This window comes from Papaver somniferum, chromosome 10 (genome assembly GCF_003573695.1).
Source record: "Papaver somniferum cultivar HN1 chromosome 10, ASM357369v1, whole genome shotgun sequence".
NCBI lineage: Eukaryota > Viridiplantae > Streptophyta > Magnoliopsida > Ranunculales > Papaveraceae > Papaver > Papaver somniferum.
In genome coordinates this window covers 103,636,094-103,646,344 of record NC_039367.1, presented here as the reverse complement: position 1 = coordinate 103,646,344, position 10,251 = coordinate 103,636,094, and the positions used below count along the sequence as shown (strand labels likewise).

Sequence of the window (10,251 nt, the reverse complement as noted above, 5' to 3'; positions counted from 1 at the left end):
CTTCCTAGCTAGTCATGTGAGTTTCATTATTCAGAATACCACTACTCCTAAGTATAAAAACCCAGGGTCCCCTACTATTTCTTGCACAATGGGTAACTACCGTGTTGAGAAAACTTTGCTTGACTTAGGTGCCATTGTGAATTTAATGTCGTACCATGTGTACCTTAATCTAGGACTTGGTGAGATAAAACCTACCTAGATGACACTTCAGTTAGCTGATAGGTCCGTTAAAATTCCTCGTGGTGTGATCGAGGATGTTCTTATTGAGGTCGACAAGTTTATTTATCCAGTGGATTTTGTTATCCTAGATACCCAACCTGTCCCTGACCCAGAGAACCAAATACCAGTCATTTTAGGTCTCCCGTTTTTAGCTACATCCAATGCGATCATCAACTGTTAAAACAGTATTATCAATTTGTCTTTTGATAATATGACTATTGAGCTGGACATTTTTAATATTAGTAATCTACCCTCTGAACTAGATGACTCGAGCATAGAAGAGGTAAACATGATAGGAACATTAGTCGAGGAGTCATTACCAAACACTTTGTTAGAAGATCCATTAGAAAAATTCCTAGCTCACTTTGGGATTGATTTTGATGATGATAATGTGATTAATGAGGTGAATGCTTTGTTAGATTCAGCCCTTTTGTTAGATACTAGTAATGGATGGAAACCTAAGTTCGAACCACTACCAGTTCCTAAGTCTACCCTAGTTCCTTCGTTAGAAGAGCCTCCTAAGTTGGGCCATAAACCATTACCAGATACCCTGAAGTATGTGTTTTTAGGCGCCCATCTGAAACTTTACCTGTGATTATAGCATCCGACTTGGATAGTGATCAGGAGAGTAGGCTAGTAACCGTCCTTCAAAATAACAAGGAAGCTTTAGGGTGGACCATAGCAGACATTAAGGGTATAAGTCCTACTGTTTGTATGCATATGTGATGTGATTTGTAGATAGTGGTAAAAAGTGATTCGATTCTCGAACTTGTGAAGGATAACTTTAGACTTAAATTCAAAACTAAATAGAAAACTCACTAATAATTATAACAATCACTGACAAAGTTGGTATCAATATTAAAAGAACAATGAGGCTAAGATTCCACTATTCTCCAAGTTTAAGGTGATTTAATTCAATCTTTGTATTCATGCAATTTTCTTGTTCAATTTGATTCTTACTATTGCAACAAGTAGATTTGCAAAAGCAATAATTGTAAATACCAAGCATGAAGCATCAAGAGTCTATAAACTAAGCATACTCCATAAAAATAGATCACAATCACTCAAATAAAAATCATATTCAATAATAGTTCAAGGCAAATAATCATAATAATAATTGCAATAAATTAAATAAAATAAATTGTACCACTTTTTGTTGGAAAAATAGCTTCCTCTATCGGCTCAGCAATGGGGTTTAGCTCCTCATATCAAAAACAGGTTCAAAATAATAAATCATGGCTCAAAAGGTGGTTTTATTGAAGAGAATATATAAAACAGCAGATCTGCAACGGTGTATAGATGTTACAGAAGTCACCGTTACAGTTGGTGTTGCAATACTGAAGATATACATTACTAATCAACTGTTACAGGATCAGAAATTTAACACCCTAGAATACAACTGTCCTGCACAGCTTAATGTTCTTCAGCTGTTAAACAACGACACTGTTCTGCGACTGTTTCTCGTGCGTCAATGTTCCTCGCGTTCTATCTCTTCAGCAGCAGCAGCAGCAGAAACAGAGTTTGATAAAACTCTGATTTCTTCTTCTCTGGCTCTCCTCAGGTCCCGAAACTCTCGACACCCCTTCTATGACCCAAACAATCTATTTATATCAAAAATACCGACTAAATCTCTCCCAAATCTTCCAAAATCTCTTTCCTTTTCTTCACGGCCAAGTTGCGGAAATTTCTTGTTTTAGAATTTCTATGCGTTTCTGAGCTTTCCTTTTTATTCTAAACTCTTCCTTAGATAGATACAAATCTTTGGGAAGGTTCACAACACTTTAATCTCTCAAAAATTCCCTAAAACAGGTCACACACGTGACTTTCCATATTTTCTGTTGTGATAAAAATCCATCGATTGAGCCTAGTCTAATTGATTTCAACACCCATATCAGATTCCTAGACCCATAAGGAGTCTATCCTGTGAAAATCAGAGGTTTAATCGACCTCAAACTCCTTCAAATCAAGAACCCTAAATCTGCCAGAACTGTATCTACTTTCCCGCCTTTTGAATTTCAAATGTAGGAGATGGTTGCCCCCTATCCAGAGTAGGGGTGCGATTAGAAGCTGCCTGGAAATTGGATACCCCTTAGTAGTTAGGTTACCCCTTATCCAAAGTGAGAGTCCGAATATCAAATGTCCTCCGGGTGCTTTCCGACAACTTTTCGAGCTAATTTTTTCCAAAAATGTTTATTGGCCAAAAATACCTACAAATAAATAAAACACCATAATAAGTACAAAAATGATCCCTAACAATATATAGAATCGAGACAAATCGGACACAAAAATGTGTCTATCAAATACCCCCAAACCTATTATTTGGTAGTCCTCGAGCAAAAATAAAATAGAAATAAAATCCTAACTCACTGTCGCAGGCATCGTCGATTGCATTTAGCGTATGCAATAAGCCTTTAAACCCCTAGGTGTCCCTAGTGGCGGAGTGTTTTTTCCGGAGGGCTTACTAGAGGTATACCCACAAAACATTTATACTCCAGACCCTAGCTATCTACACAGAACCTTGGAACCTAGCAAAAAAAACACAGAACCTTGGAAGGCACTAAAGAATCTCCTTGGTTGGCATACTTATTGACTAAAGGAGGAAGTACCTTGATGCGAAATCTAATTGTTGTATACGAGTTTGCACTCAAGCATACTAAAATTCATATATAAGTGACAAAGCTCTACTCAGATAGTTGCACTATGGACATCAATATCCGGAGTCGAAACTAATCACATGGATAGATCAAGAAGATGGGTATAGAGAAAAACATAGATGGTTTTGATGTTTACTAGGTGATGGTGTTTCTCAAATCTGTCTGAAGGCCTCCGCCAAAATGAACCTATCCTAATGGACAGAGATACCGATCTGACTAATATCAACACACTGGCATATACAAGGGTACCAGTGGTCGATAATCCTAACTCTAGGTCAACACAACTGGCATATACAAGGGTTCCAGTGGTCGACTTTATTGAATTTATTCCAGTTGGTCTGATGGTCTGGTCTCACTTTTTTTTTTTGTATCTCAATCACTCTAATTCACCCTAGCATTGGTAACAACTTGAATCGTGAGCCCCACCTAATGACTTAGAGAAACATAGTTTAAAAACAAAACAAAATAAAAACAGAAGTGAAAAGGACTCAACGAGATATGGTGAAACTATCATGTTATTTCTAACACCTGAGCTCTGTGCTTTTATGAATAGACTCTTTAGATTTTTCCATCTAGTCAGATTGGTTCCTCAACTCCTACAACCAAAATGCTTCCATCCACTTAGATTGGTTAGTGTTAGTGCCATCCTTAATAGGGATAAATTGCTAGGCTCTGGAGTTTATTTATTGCAACGAAAAGGTAACAAAAAGTTCTACCCCACCCCCAAACTTAAATCTAACATTGTCCTCAATGTTTCTAATCAAAGAACAGTACCAAAAATATAAGTAACATGAGGAAATAGTAAAGAGAGAAGTCAGAAAGATAGTACCTGGTAAAGTGTAACCAAAAACCTACAAAAATATTATACAATATACAAAATCGCCTCGATGGTCAATCAAGGTAAACAGGGTCCTCCAGAGGGACCTCCTGAACATCACCTGTAGGAAAAGGCTCTAAAAAGGGCTCCAATCGCTGACCGTTAACCTTAGAAGAACTACTACCATCTGGTGTCTCAATCTCAACGACGCCATGAGGAAAAACAGTACGGACCACAAAAGGACCGGTCCACCGAGAGCGCAACTTCCCGGGGAATAGATGCAAACGAGTGTCATACATAAGAAATTTTTGACCTGGAGAAAATGACTTTCGTAAAATATTCCTATCATGCACAAGTTTCATTTTGTTCTTATACTCCTTAGCACTATCGTATGCATCTCTACGAATCTCGTCCAACTCATTGAGATGGAGCTTTCTTTGAGCTCCTGCCTTGTCAAGTGAAAAGTTTAAGTTCTTAATAGCCCAATAGGCTCGATGCTCTAACTCAACAGGCAGGTGACATGCCTTTCCAAACACTAAACGATAAGGTGACATTCCAATGGGTGTCTTAAACGCAGTACGGTAAGCCCATAAGGCATCAGTAAGCCTCGACGACCAGTCTTTCCTGTTTGGATTAATTTTTTTCTCTAAAATACGTTTAATTTCCCTATTGAAAACCTCTACCTGACCACTAGTCTGAGGGTGATATGGGGTTGCTACTTTATGGGTAATACGGTATTGTTTCATTAAAAGAGCAAACGGTCTATTACAAAAGTGTGAACCTCCATCACTAATTATAGCTCGCGGCGTACCAAAACGTGTAAGTATATTCTCTTTCAAAAACTGGACTACGACCCTGTGGTCATTTTACACGGAACCGCCTCAACCCACTTAGACACATAGTCTAACGACAAGTATGTAAAGATAACCAAACGAAATAGGAAATGGACCCATAAAATCAATGCCCCACACATCAAAGACCTCAATCACTAAAATAGGGTTCAAAGGCATCATATTTCTACGGGAAATGGTTCCTAACTTCTGGCAACGCTCACAAGAAACACAATGACTATGGGAATCTTTAAACAACGAAGGCCAGTAAAATCCACACTGCAAAATCTTAGCAGCAGTCTTCTTAGCACTAAAATGACCCCCACATGCATGTTCATGACAAAAGGAGATAATACTAGACTGGTCACTCTCAGATACATCTCCTAATAATCTGGTCCGGACAATACTTAAACAGATAAGGATCCCAAAAGAAATGCTTAACCTCGGCTAAAAACCTAGAACGATCTTGCTTACCCCAATGTTGAGGGGTTCGACCAGTAACAAGATAATTCACTATATTTGCATACCAAGGTGATTGGGAAACAGAGAACAATTGTTCATCAGGAAAGCTATCCCTTATAGGAAGGGAATCACTAGGGGAACTAACAACTAGCCTAGACAAGTGGTCTGCTACTACATTTTCTGCACCCTTTTTGTCTCTAATGTCTGGGGAAAATTTGTAACAATAGGATCCATCTAATCAATCTAGGTTTGGTATCCTTCTTAGATAAAAGGTATTTCAAAGCAGCATGATCTGTATAGATTATGATCTTAGAACCTAATAGGTAGGACCTAAACTTATCCAAGGCAAACACGATGGCTAAAAGTTCCTTCTCGGTAGTTGTGTAGTTCATTTGGGCATCATTCAGAGTTTTGCTAGCATAATAAATCACATGAAGTAATTTGTTTTCTCGTTGTCCTAAAACGACGCCTATAGCATAATCTGAAGAATCACACATAATCTCAAAGGGTAGGTTCCAGTTAGGTGCCTGGACTATCGGGGCAGTAGTGAGTAAAGTTTTAAGCTTCTCAAAAGCCTCTAAACAAGCATCATCAAAGACAAACTTAACATCTTTGCAAGCAAATTGCAAAGAGGTCTAGAAATCAAGCTAAAATCCTTAATGAATCGACGGTAAAAACCTGCATGCCCTAGGAATGACCTAATATCTTTTACGGTTTTTGGGACCTGTAAAGTCTTAATAAGGTCAACTTTGGCTTTGTCTACCTCTATACCCTTTGAAGAGACGATGTGCCCTAACACAATTCCTGATTTAACCATGAAATGGCATTTTTCCCAATTAAGCACTAAATTTTTTTCCTTACACCTAGTCAACACTAATGTCAAATGATGCAAGCACTCATCGAAAGATGAACCAAACACTGAAAAATCATCCATAAAGACCTCTAAGAACCGTTCTACCATATCAGAAAATATGCTCATCACAACGCTGAAAAGTTGCAGGGGCATTACATAGCCCGAAAGGCATGCGTCTATACGCAAAGGTACCAAAGGGACAGGTAAAAGTGGTTTTCTCTTGGTCTTCTGGGGCAATAACGATCTGATTATAACCGGAGTAGCCATCTAAGAAGCAATAGTGACTATGTCCAGCTAATCGCTCTAGCATTTGGTCGATAAAAGGAAGGGGAAAGTGATCCTTCCTTGTGACCTTGTTCAATTTCCTATAGTCAATACACACACGCCATCCCGTGGTCACTCGGGTTGGGATTAATTCATTATTATCATTCTGGACTACAGTGATACCTGATTTCTTGGGGACAACCTGAACAGGGCTGACCCACTTACTGTCTGAAATTGGGTAAATAATACCCGCATCTAACAACTTAAGCACCTCTTTTCGAACTACCTCTTTCATGTTAGGGTTCAGTCGACGTTGCATCTCCCTAGAAGGTTTGGAGTCTTCCTCTAAATGAATCTGATGCATACACACAGTAGGACTTATACCCTTAATGTCTCTATAGTCCACCCTAAAGCTTCCTTATTGTCTTGAAGTACATTTACTAGCCTACTTTCCTGATCACTATCCAAATGGAAGCTACAATCACAGGTAAAGTCTCAGATGGGCCTAAAAACACATACTTTAGAGTATCGGGTAGTGGTTTAAGGTCCAACTTTGGGGGCTCTTCTAAAGAAGGAATTAGGGTAGTCTCAGAAACTGGTAACGGTTCGAACCTAGCTTTCCATCTATCAGTGTCTAACACGGGGTAGAATCTAATAGAGCATTCACCTGTTCAATAGTGCTATCGTCGTCAAAATCTAAACCAAAATGGGATAGACAACTTTCTAATGGGTCTTCAGACAAGATGTTTGGTAATGACTCCTGAACTAAGGCTTCTATCATGTTCACCTCCTCAACACATGTGTCATCTAGCTCATGAGGTTGCTTACTGACATTAAAAATGTTCATCTCCATAGTCATATTACCAAAAGATAAACTCATCACACCATTTCGACAGTTAATGATCGCATTAGACGTAGCTAAAAATGGGCGACCTAAAATCACAGGTATCTGGTTCTCTGGGTCAGGGACAGGTTGGGTATCTAGGACCACGAAATCCACTGGATAAATAAACTTGTCGACCTCAATAAGAACATCCTCGATAACACCTCGAGGGATTTTAACAGACCTATCAGCTAACTGCAGTGTCATCTGAGTAGGTTTCATTTCACCAAGTCCTAGCTGTAAGTATACATGGAATGGCAAGTAAGTTCACACTGGCTCCTAAGTCAAGTAAAGCTTTTTCTACCCGGAAGTTACCTATTGTGCAAGCAATGGTAGGAGAACCTGGGTCTTTGTACTTTGGAGTTGTGGTGTTCTGAATGATTGAACTTACGTGACTAGCTAAAAAGGCTTTCTTATGGACGCTAAGTTTTCGCTTTCGCGTACACATATCCTTAAGGAACTTGGCATAAGCAGGAATTTGCCTAATTGCATCTAATAAGGGAAGGTTTATGGTAACTTGCTTAAAAACCTCCACTATGTCATTAAAGTTCGATTCCTTCTTTGTTGGTACTAATAGCTGAGGAAATGGGGATCTAGGCATAAAATCAGACTTTTCAGGAACCGAATTTACATCATCAAAAACTTTATCAGTCTCTTCAGCTACTGGTCCTGAGAGGTGAGATCCTGAGGGGTGCACTACAGTATGTTCACTATCGGGCATGGTTACCTTATTGTCTACAACTCTACCACTCCTAAGGGTTCTAACAGCATTCAATTGATTCGATGATTTTGCACCTAATTCATGAACTCCTCTAGGGTTGGGTTGTGTTTGAGTAGGAAACTTACCTTTTTCTCTCAAAGAATCACTTATCAGACCAACCTGGGTTTTTAACTCGGAAATAGCCTGACTATTTTCTTGTCCTATCCTGTTACTAGATTGTAGACTCTGTTCTACGGATAACTGAAAATTTGCAGTTTGCTGAGGTAACAAGGCGAGAGATTCCTCTAAACTTAGGATTTTCTTATCTGACTGATTCTGAAACTGAGCTAATCCTCAAGGATTCTTAGTATAGCCAAAACCTGGGGGAGCATTAGAATTACTAAACTGACCTTGACTTTGGCCCTTAGACCATGAAAGGTTCGGATGGTTTCTCCATTAATATGGGTCAATCTTTTGACGGTTATCAAATCTAGTGTTATTATAAAGAGCATTGGCTTGCTCTTCAATATTCTGGCCTTCCCAAAAAGGCTCCACTCTACCACTAGTCTGGCCCACTTCTAAGACTTCTAACCTTTTTTCTATAGCAGCAATTTTGGCATATGATTCATAGCCTCCTTCTACCCTATTAACGTTTCTTATACTTAAAAGAATTGTTTTCTGGGGTGCCCTACTATTTTCCCATTGCTGGGTTTTTTCGGTGATTTCATTAAAAAATTCCATCGCCGCATAAACAGTTTGGTTTTCAAATCCACCAGTGCATAGAGACTCAACCATGGTCGTTGTGGAATAATCTAAACCCTCATAAAGGATCTGAACTAGCCTAACCTTTTCTAAACCATGATGAGGACACTGGGATAATAAATCATTGAACCTTTCCAAATACCTATATAAAGATTCTCCCTCTTGTTGTGAAAATGTGCATATTTGCGTCCTAATAGACGATGTTTTGTGCCTAGGGAAAAACTTATTGAAAAAGGCATATCTAAGTTGTTCATAGTCTCAATTGACTCGGAGTCCAAACTATACAGCCACGACTTGGCCTTATCTTTCAGGGAAAATGGGAATAACCTAAGTTTCAAATCATCATCATCTAAGCCTCTAATTCTTAGAGTACTACAAATTTCCTCAAAAAGATTGGGAACATCTGTAAGGTCCCAGGTTTCAGTTCATAGGGTGCCTCCGTTTCAGCTAACTTAATACACGAAGGACGAGTAGTCCTAGTTGGATTCAATAAAGCTTTCAAAGTTTCCATTTCTAGCGATATCGGAGCAACAAGGATTCTCTCCTCAGTCAAAGGACGTTCAAAAACAGACTCTTCAAAAGTCAGACTTTCTAGATTAAGGTAATCGAGACGCTTTGAACTACCATGTTTCTCTTTAACAAATCTACCTAGTGCGTCTTTTTTACGTTCAGGCATATAATAAAATTTTCTAAATTGGAAGGGTAAGCAAACACAGATCAAGGTCGACTCAACCAAATCAAACCTATTGATTTCTAGCAAACAAAAAGCATGATGGCTCCACTTAGATTGTTTCTAGACCAGCTTCTAATCCTTCGAACGGGAATTCGTTACAATTTAAGCAAACCCCTCTGGAATCAATCCGAGTTAACGTAAGTTGAATAGAGGCGAGGGAATCTCGGTGGAGCTTTGATACCCAAGGCCTCACCGGTATTACAAGGCGGCGCAGTCACGCATTCAACTTACAGAAACCGTCAAGAACTTCGAAGTATGCTTAAAAGAGTAACCAATATTTTTCGAATGACTTTCCTGTTAAGCTCGTTACCCTATCGGTCTCGTTCTAGTCAAAATTTTAGGCTTAGGTTCGCGTAGGTTACGTGTTCCTAAAGCGGGCAAGAAGAGAACGGTGATGAAATCCGAACCCTTATCTTGTATGTCCAGGCCTTTCCCTTTACTAGAAAAATAAATGTCCGTATTCAGTCCTCAAAATATATGCATACGAAGGAGTCCAATAACTCGCTGACAGGGGATTCGCGAGTGTTTAGAATCTTACCACCCGTTCCAGACGGGGGATGAATCGGTTGTAGTCGACTCGGGCCACTGACTCCTATGTCTAGTGTACGAACCCAAAGTGCAGAGACAATATCGTAATTGTCCTCCTTCTTTGCAAACAGTTTATATTTAAAGTACCCTTCCGTAGGGTAATAAAAAATAATGTCCCAAGGTCCAAAAGTCCAAAAAAAGTAAAGAAAAATTACAAAAATAATAAACCCTAATACAGTTTTTTTTTGTTCTAAAAGAAAATAAACAAACCCTAAACTAAAATTGTCTAAAATAAAATTGTCTTCTTTTCTGTTCTTTTTGCTTTAATCTTTATCTCCAAGTCTTTATGAAATCACCAAACTCTTTGGCTCAATTTCTTTATGATCCAGAACCTGTAGACACAAGATAAATACCCAAAAACATAAAAAATGACAAAATAAAATAAAATAAAAATAATAAAATAAAATAAATCTAAAACCCTAAAAACAAGTCCGCATCGGCGGCGCCAAAAATTGATGTGATTTGTAGATAGTGGTAAAAAGTGAT

General features: G+C 38.7%; 1 pseudogene; it reads left to right on the top strand.

Annotated features, from left to right (window-relative positions):
* Nucleotides 1-8,535: 8,535 nt before the first annotated feature.
* Nucleotides 8,536-8,635, top strand: LOC113319777 (annotated as a pseudogene).
* The last annotated feature ends 1,616 nt before the right edge of the window (nucleotides 8,636-10,251 follow it).